The sequence below is a fragment of the Neomonachus schauinslandi genome, chromosome 4 (assembly GCF_002201575.2).
Source record: "Neomonachus schauinslandi chromosome 4, ASM220157v2, whole genome shotgun sequence".
Taxonomy (NCBI): Eukaryota; Metazoa; Chordata; class Mammalia; order Carnivora; family Phocidae; genus Neomonachus; species Neomonachus schauinslandi.
In genome coordinates, this window is record NC_058406.1 from 136,047,783 (window position 1) to 136,064,336 (window position 16,554).

At 40.8% G+C, this 16,554-nt stretch overlaps 2 long non-coding RNA genes across 2 annotated transcripts in view; both read left to right on the top strand.

Annotated features, from left to right (window-relative positions):
• Window positions 1-12,090, top strand: part of LOC110579117 — a 255,213-nt gene extending 243,123 nt beyond the window's left edge. Inside the window, exon 3 of the long non-coding RNA XR_002480227.1 lies at window positions 12,061-12,090. This is a non-coding gene — a long non-coding RNA (uncharacterized LOC110579117). The remainder of the gene's footprint in view (window positions 1-12,060) is intronic.
• A 1-nt stretch (window position 12,091) lies between these two features.
• Window positions 12,092-16,554, top strand: part of LOC123324588 — a 58,695-nt gene continuing 54,232 nt past the window's right edge. Inside the window, exons 1-2 of the long non-coding RNA XR_006539903.1 lie at window positions 12,092-12,218; window positions 14,795-14,937. This is a non-coding gene — a long non-coding RNA (uncharacterized LOC123324588). The remainder of the gene's footprint in view (window positions 12,219-14,794; window positions 14,938-16,554) is intronic.

The window sequence follows — 16,554 nt, forward strand, 5'->3', positions numbered from 1 at the left end:
TGCCTTATCTTTAAAAGTACTGAATTTTCATGAAGTTATATCTTGATGAGGGTCTTTTTTATTCGATCTGCTCATCACTCAGTGGATTGCTTCCATAAGAAGGTTCTTTAGCTCTGGGAAATTCTCTTAGTTCTTTCATTATTTCTTCTCCCTTGATTTCCCGCCCCCCTTCCCCACCCTTTTAGTTTTGTTTTAATTCTTTTCTTTCTGGAATTCTTACTATACAACTTGTTGATATTTTGGCTTGAACTTCTGGGTTTTTTTAAGATTTTATTTATTTATTTGACAGAGAGAGAGATTGAGAGCTCAAGCAGGGGGAGTGGCAGGCAGAGGGAGAGGGAAAAGCAGGCTCCCTGCTGAGCAAAGAGTCCAACAGGGGGCTCCATCACAGGACCCCGGGATCATGACCTGAGCCAAAGGCTGATGCTTAACAAACTGAGCAACCCAGGTACTCCCTTTTTTTGTTTTCTAATTGCTCAACACTTATTTTATGAATACGACATCTTCACATTTCTTTTTTTGACCATAAAATTTTAAAATTTAATTAAATCTATCTTCTTACTTCTGATTTTCTTACTTTATTAAGTTGATTTTGGCCACCTATAAATTTTATATGTAGTTTTCTTGATGTTCATCTTTTTTTTAATGTTCAGTTAGCCACTGTATAGTACATAATTAAGTTTTTGATGCAGTGTTCAATGATTCATTAGTTAAGTATAACACCCAGTGCTCATTACAGCATGTGCCCTCCTCAATACCCATCATCCTGTCACCCCCTCCCCCTCCCCCCACCCCCTCTGAAACCCTGAGATTGTTTCCCCCGGGGTCCATAGTCTCTCATGGTTCATCTCCCTCTCTGATTTCACTTCTCTTTAAGGACAAGAAATAGAGTTCACAGATTCAAATTTTTCTTTTGTTCTCTAAATTACCAGTTACTTTCTATTTCTTTTTCTTGGTCTTTTAAACTGTGGATTTTCTTTATATATATATAGTGATGTTTGGTTGTTCTTTTATATTTATATTTTATGTTTTCTATTTCAAGATAACTGGTGTAGGTTTTCTTTTCTGCTGCATATGTATTTCACTTTCCCGCTAGGGAAAGCTCCATGTTAGACTGAATAGGCAGAAGGCTCCTAAATGTAGAGAGCTTAATAATATCTACCATAGGAGCCTTGATTCACCCCAGACAGTTCTTTAATTCTTTCCTAGAGAAGAATTCTAAGGTCAGAGGAAGGTGTGTAGGAGAAGTGTGGGAACCAATTGACAAAGTCATTTTGTAACCAGATTTTGAATTAACTCCTGGGGGTTTTTTTCAACTTTTTATTTGAAACAATTTTAGATTTACAAGAAATTTCAAAAATAATACAGATCATTCCCATGTACACTTCACCCAGATTTCCCCAATGATAACATCTTACATAACATTATAAAAGCCAAGAAACTGATATTGGTACAATACTATTGATAATCTAGACTTAGTCAGATTTTAACAATTTTGCACTATTCTTTTTTATGTGGCATAGTTCTGTGAAATTTTATGATATGTATAGATTAATGTAAACACACTAACAGGATATGGAGCTGTTCTGTCACCACCAAGAAGTATGCTTCATGCTACCCTTTTATAGTTGCCTTCCCATCCCACCCCCAATCCTAATCAATTCCTAGCAACTACTGCTTTATTCTTCACAATTATAACTTTGTCACTTCCAGAATGTTATATAAATGGAATCATACAGAATGTAGTTTTCTGAGATTGGCTTTTTTAACTCATTACAGTGTCCCTGAGACTCACCCAGTTATTTGCTTATTAATAATGTGTTCTTTTTTATTGCTAAATAGTGTTCTATTGTATGGATTACCACAGTTTGTTTATCCAGCCACCCACTGAAAGACATTTAGGTTGTTTCCATTTTGGAGCTATTGCAAATAAAGATGCTATGAACATTTATCTATAGGTTTTCATATGAACATAAATTTTCATTTCTCTAGGATAAATACCCAGGAATGTGATTATATAGTCAGATGGTAACTCCATGTTTAACTTTTAAAGAAACTGCCAAACTTTTTCAGAGTGGCTCTACCATTTACATTCTCCAAGTAGTGTATGAGAGATTCAGTTGCGCTGCATCTTGTCAGTGCTTAGTATTATCAGCAGTTTTTATTTTAATCATTCTAATAGGTATATGGTACTTTAATTTACATTTCCCTAATGCCTAATAATATAGAACATCTTTTCCTGTGCGTATTCACCATATGTCTATCCTCTTTAGCAATATCTTTGGTCCAATCTGTGCTTGGATTGATTGCCTTTTTTCTATTGTTTAAAGAGTTCTCTCTGGGGCACCTGGGTGGCTCAGTTGGTTAAGCAACTGCTTTCAGCTCAGGTCATGATCCTGGAGTCCCAGGATCGAGTCCTGCATTGGGCTCCCTGCTCAGTGAGGAGTCTGCTTCTCCCTCTGACCCTCCCCCCTCTCATGCTCTCTCTCTCTCAAATAAATAAATAAAATATTTTAAAAAAAGAGTTCTCTCTATATTCTGGATATATATCCTATCGTTTAAAAAACTGAAGACTAGGGGCGCCTGGGTGGCTCAGTTGGTTGGGCGACTGCCTTCGGCTCAGGTCGTGATCCTGGAGTCCCGGGATCGAGTCCCGCATCGGGCTCCCTGCTCGGCAGGGAGTCTGCTTCTCCCTCTGACCCTCCCCCCTCTCATGTGCTCTCTCTCATTCTCTCTCTCTCAAATAAATAAATAAAATCTTAAAAAAAAAAAAAAAAACAAAACTGAAGACTAATTTCTAAAATGGGGAAAAAGAAACAATCTCTAGGAAGGATTTTCAAATTAAAAATGTGTTTTTCATTTGTTTCCTTATTTTCTTAGCCAAGACACAAAATATTTAGATTGACAAATATGCCCTGAGAAAATCATCAAATAAAAATCTCTTTGAAAGCAAATGTCGTTTATGATGCAATTAATTCTTGATTCTCATTTGTCTGGCAACTGTTAAGCATTTTTCAGGTGAAATATTATACTCTTACTAGCATGTTACTAATTATCTTTAAACACCTTAATATTATTAATGACCATGTTCATAAATACATTTTGATTGAGTTATCTTGAATTAGGATAAAAATGAGATGACTTTGACAAATGAACGGAAGTGGAATTTCTTGAGAAATTTCTTTGATAATATGAAGTCAACTATTTGAATATATTTCAACAATAATCTAAAGATGGGCTTCTAACCCTAAAGAAAAATATAGAAATGCCTATTTTATTTCTATTTATTCTCTTTAATAGGCTGGAAAAACCTGGAGTAACAGTTGTTTCCTAGAAGCTATTTCACAAAAGGAAATTGAGTGCTCTTCTGAAACAAGGCTGAGATATAAACACACTGATTTAAAATTTATTTAAAAAAGAAGAAGAAGAAGAATGCAGGGCTCAGACTACAATTTCCTCCAGAAATTTCTCAGCTTTCGCCACAGGTGTTCTCAAAAGGCTATGACCATCTCACATTTCCATTCCTCCACCTGCATTCCCTCCCATGTCCTCACATCATGGCACTGAGGTCAGTTTTCCAGCCATAGAGGGGCTTCTGTTGGCACCTGCTGACATCACTCTCCCTGGGATTGTCATAGCCACACAAATGCTCTGTTCTGGCAACTGCTGTTTTAAAGTCAAGGAAATAACTTTGTCTGGCTTAGAGCAAACCCTAGCATTGGTAAACACCAGGAGTTCTCAGCAACAGAGCTATTGACATTTGGACAGGATAATTCTCTGTTGTGGGGGATGTCTTGTACAGTCTTGGGAAAGAAGAAAGTCCTGCCATTTGTGACAACAGGGATAGAACTTGAGGGCATTATGTTAAGTGAGATAAGTCAGACAGAGACAGACAAATATCATATGATATCACTTATATGTGGAGTCTAAAAAAGCCAAAGTCACAGAAACAGAGAGTAAAATGGTGGCTGCCCAGGGCTAGGGGGTGGAGGAATTGAGGAGATGTTGCTCGCAGGGTACAGACTTACAGTTAGGAGATAAATAAGTTCTGGAGATCTAACACACAGCATTGTGATCATAATCAACAATACTGTATTATATACTCCAAAGTTGCTAAGAGACTAGATTGTAAACGTTCTCACCACAAAAAAAGAAACACTAATTATGTGACATGATGGAGGCGTCAGATAATGTTACAGTGGTAATCATACTGCAATATATAAATGTATCAAATCAATACACTGTACATCTTAAACTCACACAATATTATATGTTAATTAACCCTCAATTTTAAAAAAATAAAATAAAACATAAAGAGCATTTTCCATACCCTGAAAAAGAAAGCAGCATATTTGAGCATAGCTTGATTGACCCAAATTCCCAGTTATACTCAAGTTAGGTCCTAATTCTTAGAATTAATATATTTGCAAATTCTAAGATTCTAAGTATGCTTAATTTTTTAAATTTAAATTTAATCAGCCAACACATAGTACATCATTAATTTCAGATGTAGTGTTCAACAATTCATCAGTTGTGTATAACACCCAGTGCTCCTAGTATGCTTGATTTTTTTTTTTAAAGATTTTTAAAATTTATTTATTTGACAGAGAGAGAGACAGCGAGAGAGGGAACACAAGCAGTGGGGGTGGGAGAGGGAAAAGCAGGCTTCCAGCTGAGCGGGGAGCCCGATGCACGGCCTGATCCCAGGACCCTGAGATCATGACCTGGGCCAAAGGCAGACGCTTAACGACTGAGCCACCCAGGCGCCCCTAGTATGCTTAATTTTTAAAAGAAAAATTTTAAGAACCTGAATTTGGTGCTACTTTATTAGTTCAATGTATTAATGCTTAAAATGGAAACTAATACAATTATATATCTTTAGATAATTTCTAGTTTACTTTTTTAAATTTATGGCAACTCCTAAACATAAGCCAAAATAGTGATGATTGACTTTAAAACTTAACATCTTTGCTCTGAATATATTATCAACAAAATGAGCCCATTAAATAAAACTGTTCCTTGGATTCCAAGGGCACTGATCTATTCAAGAACTGCTTTGTTGGCCCTATACGAGTAGACAAACATTTAATGTTGGCTAAAATATAGACTTATCACAAAAAAGGCAGGAAAGACCAGAATCTAGTCTTCCTTGGTTGTTTTAGGACTCACCCCATGGAAGAAGTTCTGTTTCCCCATTGAGTATCCAGATATTGGTCACAGTCTAGTCCCTTGGAGGTTTCTATTGTCCCAGAAAAGCAAGATTCTGTCAACTTCCCCCAGATGCACGCTGGGTACAAATCCTGCTTATGCTGACCCTGCCCCACTGTCTCCTTGCAACGGGCCTCTGTGCCCAGATTTCTGAGTTTGGCCTGAAAGAGAATATGTAGTAAGGCAAGGGACTTTAGTAAAACACACAGCAGAATAATTTATAGAGATATTAAATTCGATCTTATTTTTCCTATAGTGTAAGACTCAGGACAGAGTGCAAATTTTTTTCTCTCTTCCTTATGCTTTTTACCTAAGCAGTTTCATCCCAGAGGCTTCTGGTATTCACAGGGAAGAAACAGTAGGACCTTTTTTTGACAGCTTGGCCTGGAAGATGCCCTAGAGCAAACCTCTAGGACCAGGGCAAGAGGAGGTGGATGGGAGCAGACAGACTGAGAAGGGATAGGTTTTCAAGAGTGGTAGAGACCCGAAGTCTCTTCTTGAGTAGAAATGCTGAACTCTAATGGGGGAAGCCAACAAAAACACATGAAGGCTGCGTTGGATACCAGGAATGAGGGAGGAGCCAGCTTAGATGGGCTCTTATGCCTCTACTCAGTCGAAGGGGACTGGAGCTGCCCACCTGCAGAACTTGGATGGGGGGAGCATTAACTGTGATCAAAAACACCTATTGCCTAATGCCCTTAATTGTGAAAATACCCTCCTGCTTGACCCTCAGGAAGGGGAAAGAATTCCCCAAACCTGACTAGGATCAAAAAAATAAAGCTCACAACCAGACCAGATATAATTTGATTTTGAACAAATAAGGGAATGTGACATTTCTTAGGCCCAAGGATTATGCAGCAAATCCATTGTTACTACAATGCCTCACCCGCTCCAGTTGCTTAGGAGTTTCAACCAGATGCCTTCAGGGAACATTAAAAAAAAAATCTCTTAGCAAATATTACTGCTTAAAGTGGGTAGCCGGAAGGGCTTTCAAACTCATTTAACAGAATTACACAATTTCTTATTTATTTATGTGATCAGTAGAATTAGACTCATGGAAGCTAAACCTTACAAATCCCACTTCACATGAGACAGAAACTGGGTCCTAAGAGAGCTCGGAGGTCATAACTCTTGGGTTCTAAGAACCGAAGTGGAGGACTGGTGTGGAACACTCCACACGTTATGCAGGAAGACATGATTTGGTGTAAGCCTCTCCGGGAGAATCAGCTCTGGTGTTGTGAGTAGTACAGGATGGGCTGACAGGCAATGTCTAGAGACCAAAGTACAAACAACAGATGAGTGAAACCTGATTTAAGGTTGAGCCTGAGGACAGCAAGAGGGAGGAATGATTCAACTGTAGTCTTTAAGGTGATATTTTTCCCTTTAAAATAGGGTTTTGCAATATACTAGATTTCTGATACTTCATTTGAAACTTCATAGGATTTTGTGCATAGATTTTCCAAACGCTTGAGAAAATTCAATTCTACAAATGTTTACCAGGTATCTACCATGTATAATGCATTATAGTAAACACATGGGAGAGACAAAAAGGTGAAGAAGACACAGTCCCCTCTTACAACTTAGTGGGAGAGATGGAAACAAACATAAATCAGTCTAACACAAGAAACAGTAGTTCATATATTAAAAGAAAGTAATATTAGTAGCTAAGATTTGTTGAGAGCTTTCTAAGATCCGAGCACTAATATGCACTGCAACAGTCTAAGGAATGTACTATTATTATCCCCACTTTATAGATGAGGGTACTGAAGTCCAGAAGGGTTAAGAAACTTGCCCAAGGCCGTATAACTAAGAAGGGTAGATCTGGAATTTGAACCCAGAGATACTGACCCCAGAACTCAAGCTGTTAAACTCTGCTGTGAAATACAAGTTATATGTGATAGTAGAATGGGGCAAGAAAAGGCTAAGTCATTCATAGAGAGGAAATCAGGAACCAATAAAGACTTCTCGATCCTTCTTTTAAAAAATTGTTTTTATTTATTTATTCGTCAGAGAGAGAGCGCACAAGCAGGAGTGGCAGGCAGAGAGAGAAGCAGGCTTCCCGCCGGGCAGGGAGCCTGATGCGGGACCCTAGCTCAGGATCCTGAGATCATGACCCAGGCTGAAAGCAGACGCTTAACTGACTGAGCCACCCAGGTGCCCCTTGATCCTTCTACTTATTAGGAGAAGAAGCAAAATGGGCAAACTCTGATTAATTTCATTTTCAAAAGCAAATGCATTCCTTTTGCTTATTTATACTCCCTATATAAGCCAAAATGTTATTAGATGTAAGAGTCCTTGAAAGAGAAATCTGTCATTTAATTATTTTGGAAACCCCAATATTTTTCACATATTTTCCCCCATAAATTTACATTTTTCCTTATCCCTGCAGTGAAAGTATAATGTTCTTTTTACTATGTTTTATTTTTTTCCAATATGCTTCTTTTTGTTTGTTTTTATTTAAATTACAGTTAGTAACTACAGTTAGTTTACATTACAGTTAGTTAACAGGGTAATATTAGTTTCAGGTGTAGAATTTAGTGATTCAACACTTCCATACAACACACAGTGCTCATCACAACAAGTGCCCTCCTTAATCCCCATCACCTATTTCTCCCATCCCCCTTACTGGGTTTTATTTAGAATAATGTAATTTTATTAGTCAATCTTTATGTCTACAATTAATATGATGTCTTTGAATACAAGTAATATGTTGCATTACATTGCTCTCAAACAATCTAAACCCTTCACGGAGCCCCGATCTCTTCCATTTTCCATTTTCAGGAGACCTGTATCAGTAATTTACTATAATGTGTATTTAATGGAGGGAAGGACTAAACAAAAAAGAGTCTGTGACTTTTCTAGCAGTGTAGATCACTCTCTAAGGGAGATTGGAATAGAACATGTAACTTCACTCCCAGTCTTGGGCTCAAGCAACCTGCCACACCAAGTGGCAAAGTAAATGAGGTTTGGCAGAGCTGATGGAATAAAATTAGGAACAATGCAAACAGTCCCCCCAAAAAATCAGTGTACTCTCTCTGAAATCCTCCCTAAGAGATTTGTCATGTGGAGATTATTCACACCCACAGTAGCCACTTTGTAGGTTTTCTCATTATAAAACGTACACTTCTTCATCTTCGACTCAGTTGTACGTTACACCACAATGTTGTGTCATTTGTACCATGATAGATTTTGCTAGAATGTGAGCAAGCAAGGAAGGGAATGAAAAAAATGAAGACCTTTAGTAACGGAAGTCTAGGAATTCGATCTCAAAGTGTCTGTTTTAGTCGGATCAACTCTCATTTTGGAGCTTCAGAAGCTGGGCATGTCCAGGCTCACCAGAGAAAGACATGTTGGTGTGAGCTTGCCTTTTCTGATGGCAGGCCCAGATTGCTTATGATTGAACTCATTCCACAATTGTTTCCAATGGGAGCTGAGTCTTTAGTCGCAATAATAATTCTGAAGCCAAGCTGCAGAGCTCTTGGCCACTGATTTTGCAGCCTTAATACAGTTGGGTGATTTTCCTAGGGCCTGGCAGATGAGCAGTTGTTTCCCTGAGTGGGCTCGGTGAACGTCCTGCCTGATAGGGGACCATCCCAGTGTCTAGGATAAGAACGATTGTTTACCAGAGGAGCATGAGCAGCTCTGGGACGGAGGCTCCTAAAATCCTGTCACTACAGACTTTCTGGCACCAGAGAGCCTCAGAGGTCAAGGGTCCAGCACCCAGAGAAAGCCACTCACTATATTAAGGGAGCCTTGGGGCTGGGCTCTGTGTTGCTGTGTACTTTGGGGTTCAAGCAACTAAGAATTAGAGAAGTTTCCTGTTTGGAGAGGAGGGAGTGAGTGAGCTGTGACTTCTCAGTCACCACCCAAGTGATGGCACCACAGGCAGGAGACACGAGAAACAGGCCTGAGGTGCTGGGCTGAGGCACATAGAGGGACCGTGGGCATCAAACAATAGTTAACAGCTGAGGGCCATGCTTCTCCACTTCTGAGGTCATCTAGACCCTTAAGGACACTCAGTTAGCTGGACGCTAACTGACTAGCAAGATATTTATCTACATCCACACATGCGCACACACACTTTGCAGATGTGATTTCAGGATCTTGAGATAGGAGGCTATTCTGGATTAACTGAGGGAGTGCTACATGCCGTCACAAGGTCCTTGTAAGAGAGAGGCAATGGGAGATGCTCACACACAGGAGAAGGTGACGTGAAGACAGAGATTCGAGTGACGGGGCCACAAGCCCCTGAGCACCAGCAGAAGCTGCCAGAATTCCAGCAGAAGCTGGAAGAGGCAAGGAAGTGGTTCTCCCCCAGAGCCACCAGAAGGAGCATACACCTGCTGACATTGTGGTGTTGGTCCAGTGACACTGATTTCAGACTCTGGCCTCCGGAACTGAGAGAACAAATTTCTCTTGCTCTAAGTCACCTAGTTTGTGGGAATTTGCTCTAGCAGCCACAGAAAAGGAATACAGGTTATTATCTAATACAACTTTATTTATCTAGACCTACAAAGCCCGCCACACATAGTCAGGATTCAGATAGCAATAGCCCAATGAACCACAGCGGGGACTAGAATAACACTGACAAAGATGGCTCAGAGTACCTGAAAAACACGCTCCTCATGCTCTGAAATAAAGATGGACGTTCTGAAGGAGTGACAGTGAGTTGTGTGTCATGTAAATTCTGCTAACACAGCCCTCTCCATATGCATGAAGGCATACTGTTATCCCCAGCCCCCAGCCCCCAGGAAAACTCTGTTGGGTGTTTCCTATCAGTGCCTTTGAACCACTCAGCGCTTACCCTAACACAGAACTTCAGTGTGTGTGTGTGAGTTGTATGTTTTTAATTATTTCTCCTTGTCCTATGTATTGTGTTTAAGATTACCAAGAGTTTTAGGAGAGGGAAGGAAAATTGCGTCTTGCAAGCTCAGCGTATCAGTTTTAACGTCCTCTTCATTGGACATATGAACCAAGTTTTGAGACCTGCCCCCAACCTTGGCCTCTGACCCCCTCTTTGGGCCCCCTCTTTGGGTCTGTTGAAGGCAGTTTGAGGACCGTATCAGAATAGTTTGTAATCCCTAAATTGCTATAGCAGTTGTTGATTTTACTGCGTTTCTGGCTGTTTTCAGGAGACCCTCTCTACTTGAATGCTAATTTTATCAAACCATGTGAATGCTCTTTCTGTCTCACTCCTAAGCTATCAATCTCATTTTGCTACTTAGTTCCCAAGCTTGGAAACTATTTCTCTCCCTCCTGAGCCTCCCTGCCTGCTTTTTCTTCTCAGAGGTCAAAGGCATTGTTTTCTAATATGGTTATAAAATCTCAGATTGTAAAGCCCTTAGCCCCCATTACCTAATTGCCTTCCTTCCCTTCACTTCATTACAACGTGTCTCTCCTCAAACGGTCCTGAAACTTGCTCACTTCCAAAACCAGATTTTTGCATATGCTTCTCTTCTCTTTCTATCTACATTACTCTTTACACTCCCATCTGGTAGCCATGAGTCTACTTAAACACATTTTGAACTTTTAAAAAATTCTACCTTGCTGTACATCTCAGGATAATGCATCCTATAAGACTCTTCCTTACTAAGTAGAAGGGTCAAAAGGCTCTAGAGTCATCCCTGAATTTTGTCAATGAGAAAACAAGGTTACATCATTGGCCCAAGTGTTACAGCAAGTGGCTAAACACAGACCCAAAGATCTGGATTTTAGGTAGGTCATCTGACTTGGGTTCGGAAAGATTTGAGAGAGCACGTTTATCGTATTGGTGAATAGACAAGAATGCAAAGGGAGGCTCACTCAGAGCTCTTAGCCTCCCTGATGCCATAACTCACGAGAACCCAACAAAATGAAGTTGGCAAGGTAATAACGGGAGGCGCCAAGGTTGGGGGCACCAGAAGCCAGGTGTGTGTCTTAGCATGCCAGTACTCGATTCCTGACTGAACCTGAGTGAATGCCATCTTCCTTTTTTTTTTTTTTTTCCTAAAATGTGTTTAAAGTAGACAGTTTTTAGGAAAAAATGTTGGGGTTTGAACATAAAGTGATTTTGATTTCTTCTAGTAGCTGCCTCCATACATATGGTATGTGTACTGGTTATTGGGTCCCTTCATGATTATGGGCCATAGTTTATAACTTCCAACAAATTTTGGTTATCACAGAAGTCTTGTTTCATCTTTTAAAGACTCATTTCTGTTCATTTCTAAAAATTAAATCACACATTTAAAGAAGCTTTCCCCCGTGACCCCAGCACTGGCTAGATCCAAATACGCAGTTCCTGTGTTTTTCTTTGGGCGAGGGAGCATGGTCTGCTCTTTGGGAAGCTTTCCCTTTACCCTCGTCTAGCTGCTGGCTCCCCCCAGGGTCCTGCGAAGACTAGCCATCTCCTTACTTAACTGGGAGGCTGCAGTTGTTTCCCCTGGTCCACCACAGCTGCTAAGCTGGACTGTGGTCATTAGGGGTGGACAGTGGCTCCAACCTGCTCTCCAAGCTTTCCCGGGCATTGCTGGTTCATTCTTCAGTGTGGCCACCTCCGCTGCTGACCCCCAGCTGACATTCACATCCGCTTCCTCTGCCTATGCCTCTTTGCTGCTTTTGCTTGGTTTCCTGGCAACTCGATAGCCCTGAATCTCCTCTTCTCTCGGCAGCTGTCTCCAGGCAGGACCTGTGGCACCCATCGTCCTCACCTCCCAGAAACCCCAAACAGCGCTGACTCCCCTCCTTACCTGGCAACCCTGTGATGCCAAGTCACTCCAGTTAACTTTCCCCCTGCTTAAGGAGAATGGGACAAGTCAACAAGTCCCTGACTAAGCAGACATCCAATTAAGTGGGAAAGTGTCCATTGTCTTTCAGGCAAGGCCAAGGCTTATGAGGATTCTCTTGGCACCCCTGCTTCTCTGGGTTTGGAGGAGCAAAGCATCTGACTCTCTGCAAACTGCACTTCCTAAGATGTCTGCCTTCTCCCCTCTGAGCAGCATCGTACTCCTTGATGAGAGAGCCAGATCCTACAGGTATGTCTCTAGTTAACCTTTGGGGAGGTAGCTGGCTCGCACACAGATGCCTCCTTGAGTTTGGAATTTGAATCATAGAATGACTTCTGTTCATAGCTTTGAGTCACTGAAATTTTAACCAACAGGAAAAACTCCACACAACATTGTTGTTTATACAAAAATAATAAAATAAAGGCATTTCTAAAACTGTTCTTACTGTGATACTTTTCATTTAAGTAGTACCGTGTCACACCTGAGAGTTCCAGGAAGACCCATAATTGTCACCTGAGGAAGGAGCCTGGGATTCATCCGTGCAGCATGCAGAGGCCACATTTACCAACAATCCCTCCAGCTTAGAGGATTACCAGGCTCTGTGGGAGATTACTGCTCTATTTATGCTTCTTGTCTCATCATTTCAACATATGTTCCACACTGGTTTAACAGTGACCATTTACACTTTACAAACTCCACCCGTGAATATGAGGGAGAAGGAACTTTTAACAAAAAGCAAAATATTCCAGCAACCCTCAGTTTGCTTCCTGAGATTAAGAGTTCCTCAAATCAGTGAGGTCATATAATACATGTCTTTCTCTGATTGACTTATTTTGTGGAGTGGTGGGGGGGGGGAGGGATGGGGGGCTGGGTGATAGACACTGGGGAGGGTATGTGCTATGGTGAGCGCTGTGAATTGTGTAAGACTGTTGAATCACAGACCTGTACCTCTGAAACAAATAATACATTATATGTTAAAAAAGAAGAAGAAGAAAAAGAAGATAGGAGGGGAAGAATGAAGGGGGGGAAATCGGAGGGGAAGACGAACCATGAGAGACTATGGACCCTGAGAAACAAACTGAGGGTTCTAGAGGGGAGGGGAGTGGGGGGATGGGTTAGCCTGGTGATGGGTATTAAAGAGGGCACGTTCTGCATGGAGCACTGAGTGTTATACGCAAACAATGAATCATGGAACACTACATCAAAAACTAATGATGTAATGTATGGTAATTAACATAACATAATAATTAAAAAAAAGAAAAGCAAAATATTATAATTCACAAATTATCCGGATCGAGTATGCAAGAAAATGTGCAAAGGGGTACCTGGCTAGCTCAGGTTGGTAGAGCGTGCAACTCTTGATCTTGGGGTTGTGTGTTTGAGCACCACATCGGGTGTAGAGATTATTCAAAAATAAAATCGTAAAAAGTATATGCAAAAAAATGAATATTGGCAAACTTTGATTTTGAAACTAATCAAGGAATGATATATCCATAGTGATTTTTAGAGCATCATAATTTGAATACCCAAAGATTAAGAAATGAGCAGATACATACCCTTTCAAAGTTTAAAAGACTATCTGAATCACATTTTTTTAGATTTTATTTTATTATGTTATGTTAATCACCATACATTACATCATTAGTTTTTGATGAAGTTCCATGATTCATTGTTTGCGTATAACACCCAGTGTTCCTGAATCACATTTTGATCGTTCTGGCTACCACTTGATTTGGTCTGAGACTTTTTAACTATTTACTGAAATTAAAACAGGCTGTGGCCTCAGGCTCTACTGGTTCCATTAACTCATTACCGTTTTAAAGAGCTTCACATTCAGAGGTGTTGGAAAGGCTGACTTGTGTGGGTAGTATACTCCCCCTGGTGAACAAACAGAAGAAAGTATCTGATTTCTTCAGTTGAGGATTAGTTACAATTACAATTTCTGAGCACTCTGTTTTGGGACTTAGTTTCTCCCTAAAAAGCTCCACTTTGTTACATTCAAGTTACCAAGGCTCCACCAAGCAGTCTATGAATCTTTTTACTGTTTAATTTTATCTCCACTGGTGCCCTTTTTTCCCCATTATGACTCTTCCTCATTAAAGTTATTCAGCCAAAAAATATTATCAAATGCCTGCCATGCATCAGGCACAGCTCTAGGTACTGAGTGAACAAAATGATTCAAAATCCTGCCACTGGGAGCTTAAAATAATATCAGATAGGGTTCACTGTGTTTCCTACACACCAGACTTAGTGATTTGTGTTATTTAACTGAATCCTCCCAACAACTCTATCAGGAAACTGAGGAGCTAAGAAATTTGCCCAAGACCTCACATAGATAGGGAGAGGTACGCAACACCTCTGACCCCATAAGAACTCTGAACCTCGTGGCCCTCCTTCGATTTTCATTACAGCATTTTTTTTTTTTTAATTGCCTGTCTCCTCCAACCAACAGATAAGCTCCAGAGAGCAGAGACTGTGTCTGTTCACCATAACCCAGAGCCTAAAGCCTGCCACAGCTCTTCTCCAGAATACTGTGGGTAAATGGCTTCATGGTAATGGAATCAATGAGTTGAGAACTGAACTGGGGACTAATGGACTCCAAAGCCCTTCTCACCAAGGGACTCTACTACTTCCATGAGAATCCAGAATCCAGACAGCAACCCTGTACTGGCTGGCTGATTTGAATTAGTTTGGAATTAGATGTCCTCTCCATTTCCTTAAAGAGTAGGTGAAAACGGAGCCTAAAATGAACAAGATCTGGTTCTTTAGAAGACTTAAAATCTTTAAGCAGATTTTCATTTGCCTCCCCCCCCTGAATTTTACAGCTAGAGGAGACAGAAAGAAGCCAAAGCAACATTCACGCTGGGCCCAGTGGATACCCCTTTAAAAGCCATCAATGCTTTGCGGTGGAGAGCGGAGGGCGGAGAGGGATGGTGGAGCAGCCCCTTCAGGAGCTACTGAACCTGTGGTGAGTACAACCAATGCCGGTAATAAACTGGTCAATTTCCATGGTATTAGTTATTTATTTTATAGTAGTTATTCCCACAATGGCTGTATGTCCTACACCATTATAATTTTGCCACTTTGCCAAGTGACTTAAGAGCATGATATCCATCATTCAAATCTATTAACCTTTCTTTCTGTGTTTGAAAATAATCAGCAGCGTTCTGGTCTCAGTTGCCCAGGGCAGAATGGTAAATATTGAAAGAGTAATCTTGCCATTTGGAGTGCTTCTGGCTTGAATAAATGTTTCCTCAGGTTGCAGCAATGCCCAGGTAACCTCTTGGTAAAGAAGCAGGGATCACCTTCCAGCGCTAGGGAGAGCAGGAAAAATTACTAGATGCAGGAACAGCTTGTAGGGTGGATCTCTCGCTCAGCCTACACTTTAGGCTTGTATTTTAAAAAGGAATTGCTGGTGTCTGCTCCTATTATCCAAGAGCTAGTAAATAAACCAAAAGGAGAAAACTGAAAAGTTATTTCAGGCTGACAGTACATAACCACAAGAAACAACCCAAGGAAACCCCGAAAATCAGGAGGCCTATCCTGTCATCCAACCTTTATTAAGATCATAGGGATGGCGCTTCCCTGTTTAAGTCTTTTGTGTATGGGGAGTCAGTTCTGTAAAGGTAAGTTTGCCAATTAATTCTGTACAGCAATTTCTTCATTGCACACTTATTTTTTCTCCCCAGCCAGATTGTGTTTACGGTTGATGAACCACCATCTATTCTCTCCGATCTCTTCCTTCTGCCTTTCTGCAACCCCATCTTCTCGTATAGTGCAAAAATTCTCCTATAGACCTCATTGCAAAAATCTCTCACATTTTACTAAATCTCCCTTTCCTAACTGTAAGGGGCTATCCCAACTGCCCTCCGGCATCTCTACATGAATTTCCTACCCTTGCTTGAAGCTCAGTATGTCCCAAACTGAACTTACCCCAAATCTGCTCCTAGTCTTTCTAATCATTGCCGAAGTCCTGAGTTGGGGTGTTGGATCTGTCCCCCTCCCATGAGTTCCTGCTGCCCACAGTCGAGTTGCCCTCACTCTTTCTTCGACTTCTTTGAAATTCTTTTAATTGGCCTCCATGCTTTTCAAGTACCATTCCTGTATGCAGCCCGCCCATTCCTCTTTTTAAGCACAACTGCTGTCAATCTCTCTGCTGCCCAATAACCATGAGTAGTCCATTAGCAAATTAGAGATGCTCCCTGGCCCAGCTGCGCCTCCAGAGCTCTCCACGATGGGCCTTTGGACTTATCCTGAATGCCCACTAAACTGGAGAACTCCCCCTCTCCTAAACCAACCAGTCCTCTCCTGTCTCCAGGTGTTTTCTCACACAGTTTCTTCTTCATGATATGCCAGTCTCAATTCCATCTTTCCCAATCCCATCCATTTCTTATGTTCTTCAACGTAATTCAAAAGCCAGTTTCCAATTCCTCCTGAGAGTCTTTCCCTCCGTCTCTTCATAGCGCCATATTGGTGTTTCTCCCATCATACATCCCTTATTTTCTGCCTCTTGGTATTGTAGTTATTGATTTACATATCTTATTACACACACAACCACACGCCCCCCCCCACACAACCACACGCC